The sequence below is a fragment of the Schistocerca nitens genome, chromosome 7, assembly GCF_023898315.1.
Source record: "Schistocerca nitens isolate TAMUIC-IGC-003100 chromosome 7, iqSchNite1.1, whole genome shotgun sequence".
NCBI lineage: Eukaryota > Metazoa > Arthropoda > Insecta > Orthoptera > Acrididae > Schistocerca > Schistocerca nitens.
This window is the reverse complement of record NC_064620.1, coordinates 240,684,319-240,696,016: the sequence shown is the minus strand read 5'-3', so window position 1 is coordinate 240,696,016 and position 11,698 is coordinate 240,684,319.

The window sequence follows — 11,698 nt, the reverse complement described above, 5'->3', positions numbered from 1 at the left end:
GCGGCATAAGACTGCCCGCAAATCAGTCTCCGGGACGCCTACTGCTAGAGTTGGTACACTGGTGGCCTGTTTGGCCAGGCGGTCAACATGTTCAATGCCTGGGATGCCGACATGACCAGGGGTCCACACAAAGACCACAGAGTGGCCACAACGGGCAAGAGTATGGAGGGACTCCTGGACAGCCATCACCAGACGAGAGCGAGGGAAGCACTGGTTGATAGCTCGTAAACTGCTCAGGGAGTCGCTACAGATAACGAAGGACTCACCTGAGCAGGAGAGGATATACTCTAGGGCACGAAAGATGGCGACCAGCTCAGCAGTGAAAACACTGCAGCCAGTCGGCAATGAATGTTGTTCGTAGTGGTCCCCTAGAGTCAGAGCATAACCGACATGACCAGCAACCATCGAACCGTCAGTGTAAACAACACCAGAGCCCTGATACGTGGCAAGGATGGAAAGAAAGCGGCGGCGGAAGGCCTCCGGAGGGACTGAGTCCTACGGGCCCTGTGCCAATTCGAGCCGAAGGCAAGGGTGGGGCACGCAGAGGGTTCAGGAAAGGAGGTGGAAGAGGGAAAACCCCAAGCCTGGAGAGAAGCTCTCTGATGTGGACCATGATCGTACAACCCGACCGAGGCCGAAGTTCTGGGAGATGGACGACTGACTGCAGGAACAGCAGACGATAATTAGGATGCCCGGGCAAGCTACAAACATGCGCAGCATAAATGCCCAGTAAATATTGGCGCCGTAACTGCAGTGGAGGGACACCTGCCTCCACAAGTATGCTGTTCACAGGGCTGGTCCGGAAAGCACCAGTGGCAAGTTGTATCCCGCTGTGAAGGACTGGATCCAGCACCCACAACGCAGAAGGGGATGCTGAACCATAAGCCAGGCTCCCATAATCCAGACGGGACTGGATTAACGCCTGGTAGAGCCGTAAGAGGGTAAATCGGCCGGCGCCCCAGCTGGTGTGGCTCAAGCATCGCAGAGCATTAAGATGCCACCAACATATCTGTTTAAGCTGCCGAATATGTGGGAGCCAAGTCAACCGGGCATCAAAAATCACACCCAAAAACCGATGTGTCTCCACCACCGCAAAAAGTTCACCGACAAGGTAAAGCCGTGGCTCAGAGTGAACCGTTCGTTGCTGGAAGAAATGCACAACACAGGTCTTGGCAGCCAAAAACTGGAAGCCATGCACTACAGCCCAAGACTGCACCTTGAGGATAGCGCCCTGCAGCTGACGTTCAGCAGCTGCAATGCCAATGGAGCTATAGTAGAGGCAGAAGTCATCAGCATACAAGGAAGCTGATACAGACGTTCCCACCACCGCAGCGAGCCCATTAATTGCAATTAAAAACAGGCAGAAACTGAGGACTGATCCCTGCGGTACCCAGTTCTCCTGAACTCAGGAGGAACTATGGGAGGCCGCGACTTGCACGCAGATGGTATGATGCGACAGAAAATTTCGTAGGAAAATCGGCAGTGGACCCCGAAGACCCCAACCATGAAGCGCAGAGAGGATGCAATGGCGCCATGTCGTATCATACGCCTTCCGCGTGTCGAAAAAGATGGCAACGAGGTGCTGATGGCAGGCAAAGGCCGTACGGATGGCTGACTCCAGGCTCACCAGATTGTCGGCGGCAGAGCTGCCTTTACGGAACCCACCCTGAGACGGAGCCAGAAGGCCCCAAGACTTGAGTACCCAACTCAACCGCCGGCTCACCATGCGTTTGAGCAACTTGCAAAGAACGTTGGTGAGGCTAATGGGGCGGTAGCTGTCCGCCTCCAATGGGTTCTTGCCAGGTTTCAAAATGGGGATAACAATGCTTTCCCGCCATTGCAATGGAAACTCACCCTCGTCCCAAATACGGTTGTAAAGGTCGAGGAAGCGTCGCTGGCAGTCCACTGAGAGGTGTTTCAGCATCTGACAGTGGATGCGATCTGGCCCAGGGCAAGCGGCTGTATCAGGGCAAGCGGCGAGGGCACTGTGAAATTCCCACTCACTGAATGGAACATTGTAGGATTCAGGATGGCGGGTGTCAAATGAAAGGTTCCGACGTTCCACCTGCTCTTTAATGGAGCGCAAGGCCAGCGGGTAATTCACAGAAGTGGAACTGAGAGCAAAATGGTCTGTTAAGCGGTTTGCAATGATGTCGGTGCCAGTACAAACTGTTCCGTTCAGTGACAGCACAGGGATGCTGACAGGGGTCCGATAGCCATAGAGGCATCTAATCTTGGCCCAGACCTGTGATGAAGAGATATGGAGCCCAATGGTGGAGACATACCGTTCCCAGCACTCCTGCTTGCGTTGGCGAATAAGCGAGCTGTGCCAATACATGTTCAACGGTGGCGCCTCGACCTGTTGCCACTGACCCACCCCACAGAGGGTTATGGGCATTGAAGTCGCCCAGTAACAAGAAAGGTGGCTGCAATTGGGCGATCAGCATAGCAAGGACATGCTGCGGGACATCACCATCTGGTGGAAGATACAGACTGCAGACAGTAACAGCCTGTGGCGTCCACACTCAAACAGCGACAGCCTCTAAAGGTATTTGAAGAGGGACAGACTTGCTGTGAAGAGAGTGAAGGACACAGATGCAGACGCCACCTGATACCCTTTCATAAGCTGCCCAGTTCTTATAATAACCCCGATAGCCATGGAGGGCAGGGGTTCGCATCGCTGGAAACCAAGTTTCCTGAAGAGCAATGCAGAAGAAAGGGTGAAGGCTGAGAAGTTGTCAGAGCTCAGCTAGATGGTGGAAGAAACGGCTGCAGTTCCACTAGAGGATGGTATTGTCCATGGCTGAAAAAGGCGTGAAGGGACTGGAATGGCAGTTTACGCCGGTTGTTCACTCACTGACACCAATTCAGTACCCGCGCGAGTGACACCCATAGCGTCTGAGGGACCGGCGAGATCCAGGTCTTCAGCAGACGCCAGAATCTCGACCTCCTCCTCAGACGCTGGGCTTGTAGGAAACGGTGGGACGGGTGCCACCGCAATGTCGGGGTTCTTGGGAACCTTATTCTTTTTCTGCTTCTCTCGCTGTGCCTTCGGTGGTTCAGGCTGGGAGGGCTTCCCTGGGTCAGTCTTAGGGACGGAAGATGACCGTGAGGCCCTACGACCAGCGACTGGTGGTTGTTTCAGCAACTTGCGGGTATCCGCATTTCCGCTGGTCTGAACTTGCGAAGGGAGGTCCCCAAGGGACCCCTTCCTGGTGAGAGGAGCCGAAGAAATCTTACGCTTCTCCGGCTGGGAAGGGGGAACTGATGTCCCTGATGGTTGGGGGGGGGGGGGGGGTTGCTCCTGAAATAGATGGAGCAGGAGCAACAGGAAGTGAAGTGCCCTCCACTATCAAGGGGGCAGGGGTGGTCCTCTGGCTCTGAGAGCTGACGGTGTGTGGTGCAGCTATGGGAACAGTAGCAGGAGTGACAGTGGCGGCATAAGAGAATGTCATGCGTACTGGATGAAGTCTTTCAAATTTCCACTTAGCCTCAGTGTAGGTCAGTCGATCCAGGGTCTTGTATTCCATTATTTTCCATTCTTTTTGTAGAATCTTACAGTCCGGCAAGCAAGGAGGATGGTGCTCTCCGCAGTTTACACAGATGGGAGGCAGGGCACATGGAGTATCATGATGGGATGGTCGACCACAATCGCGACATGTGAGGTTGGAAGCACAGCGGGAAGGCATATGGCCGAACTTCCAACACTTGAAGCACCGCGTCGGGGGAGGGATATATGGCTTGAAATCACAACGGTACACCATCACCTTGACCTTCTCAGGTAATGTGTCACCCTCGAAAGCCAAGATGAAGGCACCGGTGGCAACTTGGTGAATCCTCGGACCCCGGTGGATGCGCCGGGTGAAATGGACACCTCATCGCTCTAAGTTGGCGCGCAGTTTGTCATCAGACTGTAAAAGAAGATCTCTGTGGAAAATAATGCCCTGGACCATATTTAAGCTTTTATGTGGGGTGATAGTATCAGAAACATCCCCAGCTTCGTACAAGCGAGCAAGATTTGTGACAGGGCAGAGGGTGCTGTTTTTATTAAGACCGACCCTGACCGCATTTTGGACAAGCGCTCCACCTCACCGAACTTGTCCTCTAAATGTTCTACAAAACTGAGGCTTCACGGACACAAAGGATTCCCTGTCAGCTCTGGTACAGACGAGATACCGGGGCGAATACCTTTCGCTGTCATTCATAGCCTTTCGTTCCTCCCATGGTGTGGCCAAGGAGGGGAACGATTTGGGGTCATACACATTAGCCTTAAAGTGAGCTTTTGAATGCTTAGAGACTGCTGGTGGCTGGCCACCAGAAAGAGAAGATGTGCCACGCTTCAATGCGTGTCATCCACCCTGATGCCACCTACTCCGACCAAGGGCCCTCCCGACACGCCACCCAGCCAAAGCAAAGGCCACCTGTCAGGATGGCCATTGCCGGGAGTCCTGATGCCCCAGGGAGATGGGCATCTACTCCTTGGCATACGTGGGCATTAGTAGAGCGATCCCTGTGTTGTCAGGGGGCTACAACCAACAGGGTACATGGCGGCCCCACCACAACGGACTGGCTACCGTGCTGGATTTTAGGTGACATGTAGTCCATGGTCGCCGTCAGTGCAGAAAGTGGCACTGCACATTGCATGGTGGGCAGTGCACGCAGGAACGCAGGAATGTATGCATGCCCAACAGATGGAGAGCAGGCAGGACTGCAATGCAACGACGAATAAGCTGGCGAAAGTTCTCAACGCAAGATGGACACAATGTACCAAGTAAGGCACCCTTCCCCAATTGGCTCGCTCTTCGGAAAAATGTTGAGACATGGAGGTCAAACCCGACAGGGAACCATCACATAAGGTCGAAACGTTTGAGACTCCTTTTAGTCGCCTCTTATGAGAGGCAGGAGTACCGTAGGCCTATTCTAACCCCCGAACCCGCAGAGGGCGTGGAGGAAATGGTTGGTATCTTTTATATAAGACAGTAGGCTCTGAGTAATAGGTCGAAGGTGTTGGTCACGAGACCAGAGATTCTCTCAGTGGGGACACAGTAACCGGCCACAATAGGGCGTCCTGGGTGGTTGGGTTTATGGACTTTAGGAAGCATGTAGAAGGTAGGAGTGTGGGGAGTGGTGGGGGTGAGCAGAGAGATGGACCCCGGGGAGAGGTTCTGGGATGGGCCTAAGGATTTGAGGAGTGACTGGAGATGCTGTTGTATTTCTGGAATGGGATCACTGTGGCAGGGTCTGTAAGTGGAAGTATCTGACACCTGGCAGAGTCCTTCTGCCAAGTAATCCTTGCAGTTCAAAACAACAGTGGTAGAGCCTTTGTCCACAGGTATGATTATAAGGCTGGGATCAGTTTTTAGATGGCGGACTTCAGTTCTTTCTGTGGATATAAGGTTAGTTTGCATGTTGAGGGATTTAGGGAACTATGGTGAGGCAAGAATGGTGAGGGATTCCCAGGACGGAAGCAAGTGAATTACATTCTCCCCCAGGGTTTCGACTACCTCTCGTCATGCCCTGAAATGAGAAATGTCCTGCCCACTATCTTTCGCACATCTCCCACAGTGGTATTCTGCCGTCCACCTAACCTACACAATGTATTCCTCTATCCCTACACAATCCCTGCTCCAGACCTCTTAACTCATGGCCCATACCCCTGTAATAAACCTAGATGGAAGACCTGTCCCATACACAATCCCACCACCACCTACTCCAGTCCGATCAAAAACATCACCTATCCTATCAAAGACAGGGCTACCCGTCAAACCAGTCATGAGATCTACAAGCTAAGCTGCAACTCCTCTGCTCCATTCAATGTGGGTGCGACAAGCAACACGCTGTCTGTCTGGATGAATGGCCACTGATAAACTGTGGCCCAGCAACAAGTGGACCAATCTGTTGCTGAGCACACTGCCAAACGTTGTTGTTATTGTCTTCAGTCCTGAGACTGGTTTGATGCAGCTCTCCATGCTACTCTATCCTGTGCAAGCTTCTTCATCTCCCAGTACTTACTGCAACCTACATCCTTCTGAATCTGCTTAGTGTATTCATCTCTTGGTCTCCCTCTACGATTTTTACCCTCCACGCTGCCCTCCAATGCTAAATTTGTGATCCCTTGATGCCTCAGAACATGTCCTACCAACCGATCCCTTCTTCTAGTCAAGTTGTGCCACAAACTTCTCTTCTCCCAAATCCTATTCAATACCTCCTCATTAGTTACGTGATCTACCCACCTTATCTTCAGCATTCTTCTGTAGCACCACATTTCAAAAGCTTCTATTCTCTTCTTGTCCAAAATATTTATCGTCCATGTTTCACTTCCATACATGGCTACACTCCATACAAATACTTGCAGAAACGACTTCCTGACACTTAAATCTATACTCGATGTTAACAAATTTCTCTTCTTCAGAAACGCTTTCCTTGCCATTGATAGTCTACATTTTATGTCCTCTCTACTTCGACCATCACCAGTTATTTTGCTGCCCAAATAGCAAAACTCGTTTACTACTTTAAGTGTCTCATTTCCTAATCTAATTCCATCAGCATCACCCGACTTAATTCGACTACATTCCATTATCCTCGTTTTGCTTTTGTTGATGTTCATCTTATATCCTCCTTTCAAGACACTGTCCATTCCGTTCAACTGCTCTTCCAAGCCTTTACTGTCTCTGACAGAATTACAATGTCATCGGCGAACCTCAAAGTTTTTATTTCTTCTCCATGGACTTTAATACCTACTCCGAATTTTTCTTTTGTTTCCTTTACTGCTTGCTCAGTATAAAAATTGAATAACATCTGGGAGAGGCTACAACCCTGTCTCACTCCCTTCCCAACCACTGCTTCCCTTTCATGTCCCTCGACTCTTATAACTGCCACCTGGTTTCTGTACAAATTGTAAATAGCCTTTCGCTCCCTGTATTTTACCCTGCCACCTTTAGAATTTGAAAGAGAGTATTTCAGTCAACAGTGTCAAAAGCTTTCTCTAAGTCCACAAATGCTAGAAACGTAGGTTTGCCTTTCCTTAATCTATTTTCTAAGATAAGTTTTAAGGTCAGTATTGCCTCACATGTTCCAACATTTCTAAGGAATCCAAACTGATCTTCGCCGAGGTTGGCTTCTACCAGTTTTCCATTCGTCTGTAAAGAATTTGCGTTAGTATTTTGCATCCGTGACTTATTAAACTGAGAGTTCGGAGATTTTTACATCTGTCAACACCTGCTTTCTTTGGGATTGGAATTATTATATTCTTCTTGAAGTCTGATGGTATTTCACCTGTCTCATACATCTTACTCACCAGATGGTAGAGTTTTGTCAGGACTGGTTCTCCCGAGGCCGTCAGTAGTTCCAATGGAATGTTGTCTACTCCCGGGGCCTTGTTTTGACTCAGGTCAAACTCTTCACGCAGTATCGTATCTCCCATTTCATCTTCATCTACATCCTCTTCCATTTCCATAATATTGTCAAGTACATCGCCCTTGTATAGACCCTCTATATGCTCCTTCCACCTTTCTGCTTTCCCTTCTTTGCTTAGAACTGGGTTTCCATCTGAGCTCTTGATATTCATACAAGTGGCTCTGTTTTCTCCAAAGGTTTCTTTAATTTTCCTGTAGGCAGTATCTATCTTACCCCTAGTGAGATAAGCCTCTACATCCTTACATTTATCCTCTAGCCATCCCTGCTTAGCCATTTTGCATTTCCTGTTGATCTCATTTTTGAGACGTTTGTATTCCCTTTTGCCTGCTTCATTTACCGCTTTTTTATATTTTCTCCTTTCATCAATTAAATTCAATATTTCTTCTGTTACCCAAGGATTTCTACTAGCCCTCGTATTTTTACCTATTTAATCATCTGCTGCCTTCACTACTTTATCCCTCAGAGCTACCCATTCTTCTTTTACTGTATTTCTTTCCCCCATTCCTGTCAATTGTTCCCTTATGCTCTCCCTGAAACTCTGTACAACCTCTGGTTTAGTCAGTTTATCCAGGTCCCATCTCCTTAAATTCCCACCTTTTTGCAGTTTCTTCAGTTTTAATCTACAGTTCATAACCAATAGATTGTGGTCAGAGTCCACATCTGCCCCTGGAAATGTCTTACAATTTAAAACCTGGTTCCTAAATCTCTGTCTTACCATTATATAATCTATCTGAAAGCTTCTAGTATCTCCAGGGTTCTTCCATGTGTACAACCTTCTTTCATGATTCTTGAACCAAGTGTTAGCTATGATTAAGTTATGCTCTGTGCAACAATTAAGTTATGCTCTGTGCTCTACCAGACGGCTTCCTCTTTCATTTCTCTCCCCCAATCCATATTCACCCACTATATTTCCCCTGACATTACACGCTCCGATCCGTAGAACGCCAGTTTTCTTTCTCATGATAATGACATCCTCTTGAGTAGTCCCGTCCAGAGATCCGAATGGGGGACCATTTTACCTCCGGAATATTTTGCCCACGAGGACGCCATCATCATTTAACCATACAGTAAAGCTGCATGCCCTCGGGAAAAATTACGGCTGTAGTTTCCCCTTGCTTTCAGCCGTTCGCAGTACCAGCACAGCAAGGCCGTTTTGGTTAGTGTTGCACGGCCAGATCAGTCAATCATCCAGACTGTCGCCCCTGCAACTACTGAAAAGGCTGCTGCTCCTCTTCAGGAACCACACGTTTGTCTGGCCTCTCAACAGATACCCCTCTGTCGAGGTTGCACCTACGGTACGGCCATCTGTATCGCTGAGCCACGCAAGCCTCCCCACCAATGGCAAGGTACATCGTTCATGGGGGTAGGTGACAAACATTACATCCTTTATTTCAGTGACTGCTACACAGCCTGTGCCATATTGATCCTTCTCACCAATACCAGCTTTTCTAAACTGCGTAGGTGAGAACTTTACCTGCAATATATTCTATATTCCTGTAACCCTCCTGTCCTCAACCTTCATTAGTCATTGTCCTAATCCATCCAGCCTCTTCCCTGTTCCCATTCCAGCACTACACAGCCCTCATTCCACCAACGCACCCAGTTTTTTTTACTTCTCTCCTTTTCCACTCCCCCCACCCTCCCCACCTCTCACCTGCCCTCTGTCTAACCTGTAGCGCTTTACTGTCTGCCACCCATATCCTACTATCCCTCTCCCTCCCTGCCCCAGTCTCTTCCTTAACACTCCCCCCCCCCCCCCCAGGTGCCACTCCCATCATGCAGTGGTGCTGCTGCTCAAAGTGTGGCCTCAGTTGCCTGAGACTACAGTCGTGTGTGTGTGTGTGTGTGTGTGTGTGTGTGTGTGTGTGTGTGAGAGAGAGAGAGAGAGAGAGAGAGAGAGAGAGAGAGAGAGAGAGAGAGAGAGCTGCATTTGAGCGAGTGCGTTATGTATATCTGTCGTCTACTTTTGACAAAGGCCTTACTGACCGAAAGCTTTATTTGTGACAGTCTTTTTTTTTGTGCCTACTGGCAACTCAGCATCTCCACTATATTGTGAGTGGCAACTTCCTTTTTCATAATATTGTACCATATGTTAGTTACATCATCAGCTAAAGTAAGTAAATCAATAAAGACTTATTTACTACGAATTATATTATGCACAGGAAAATAGTAAGTTCCAGATATTCTAAAATAAGGGTGTTTATTTATGATGGTAGACACTGAAATTCAGGGTGATCTACTCTTTAGTAATAGCTGAGAGTCACAAATGCTGATTTGCAACAAAATAAATTATCCACAACATTCGTACTAGTAACTTTGAAAATTTTCAAAAATACAGTTTGGTGAGCATCCAAAAATTCTCAAAAATAAACTATTTCTCGCTTAATTATACAATGAAATTAGAGAATGATTCTATTGAACACAGATAGGTCTGCTGTTTTAAAAGAGCACAAATAAGTTAAGCCTACAACTGATGATAACAATATGAGTTTATCATGGAATTCACAAATGTTCAAAATTTCACTATATATAACAATACAAATCCATCAGTTAACATGCCATCCCCATGGAGATAAGGAAAAAGCCGGGACACGTCATTCAGATTGACTAGGAGCAACTACACACAGCCATTCGTTGCTAAATCTTGAAACTATTTCACTATTCACACTATTCTGATTGCAACTGGAAAGGCCAGATGGCATAAGATTCTAAAAGTTGTAGCATTTATCTTCTACTTGTGTTTTTCCCCCTGTACACCTTCCAATGTCAGAAATTACTAAAATGGGAATCATCTTCTTCTTCCTTTCAAGGAATGGCCTTTTTTTTTTTAAAAAAAAAAAAAAAAGTTATTTTGTTGGATGGAATCACCCTGTCACATGATAATGCCCGCCTCGACATTGTCGATCGTACGAAGGCTATGCTTCAGTGGTTTGGCTGGGAAACACTGCAGCATCCTCCACACAGCCAGGATCGTTCATTGTGTGATTTCCACATCCTTAGCGACCTGAAGAAAGATGTCCGTGGACGTCGGTTTCAGCCAGACAAAGAAGTGCAAGAGTGAGTGCGGCTGTGGATCCCTAGTGATTACTTTTGAATGGAACCATATCATGGTCCTGTAGTGATGAGCATTCAGTTTGCATTTTACTACCCCATAAATATTTAATTCTGTTCTAATATCTTCATTTTTAATCATTGCTCTTCTTGTGAAGCCCTTCACCTTCCTTAGGAACCTCATCTCTGCTGTTTGAATTTTATTTTCTTGCATTTTGCTTCCATAGGATAACACAGGATAATATGCAATAATACGATCAGCAGAAGTTTATGTTTTTAATTCTTTTCATTTTATGATACACAACAGCAACAACCTTGGAATTGACAGGCTCAACAGAAAGAACTGCAATACATTAAGCTTTCAGCCAAAAGACCTCCTTCTGATGTAGAAAACACACACATTCACACAAGCACAATTCTCACGCATACGACTGCTCTCTCTGGCTGCTGTGTCTAGACTCAAAGGTGTGAGTTGTGCTTGTGTGAATGTGTGCGTGTTTTCTTCTTCAGAAGGAGATCTTCAGCCACAGGCTTCACTCCAGTCTGACACCAGCAATTGACAGTGTACACTTAACAACATCAGCTACTCGTGCAGGACGAGCATCAAAAAAATCATTAAACAAATGTCTGCTCAAAATTTGAAGAAAAAACCAATATCTCACCAGCAGATACAAAAGCTTCAGCAGTTTTGTCCAACAACTTGTTTCTTACTCATGCTTTCACCGCCCTTCACCCTTTTTCAATAGACGCTTAGAATGGGAACGCATGAACAGTGGGAAGCGGTTGGGGGCACATCAAATACAAATTTAAATATTTTTCAGAGAAATAATTATAATAAACTGTAGAAACAAGGGAAGAACACAAGCTTTCGAAATGTGACCATGGGACCGCAGAAAGAGCTCAGTAACATTCAATGATTGGCAAGAAATTTAAAAGAATGACTCTAATATATTAACATGGCAAGTACTTATAGCACTGTATAATGCTGCTTTAAACAAACGTGTGTTCAGGACTGAAATAAATTATCCTCCAGAATACCCTTTCAAGTGAACAAAAATAAATTTCAAGGACAAATGTGGCACACTACGTAAGAACACTGAAAGTTGTAGTGGTAGCCTGGGGAACTAATGAAGCGGTGTTGAACTGAATCGGAGAGAAAAGAAATTGATGCCACAACTTGAGGATCGCTTGATAAGGTGCATCCAGAGGCATAAAGAAATCATCAGTTTGG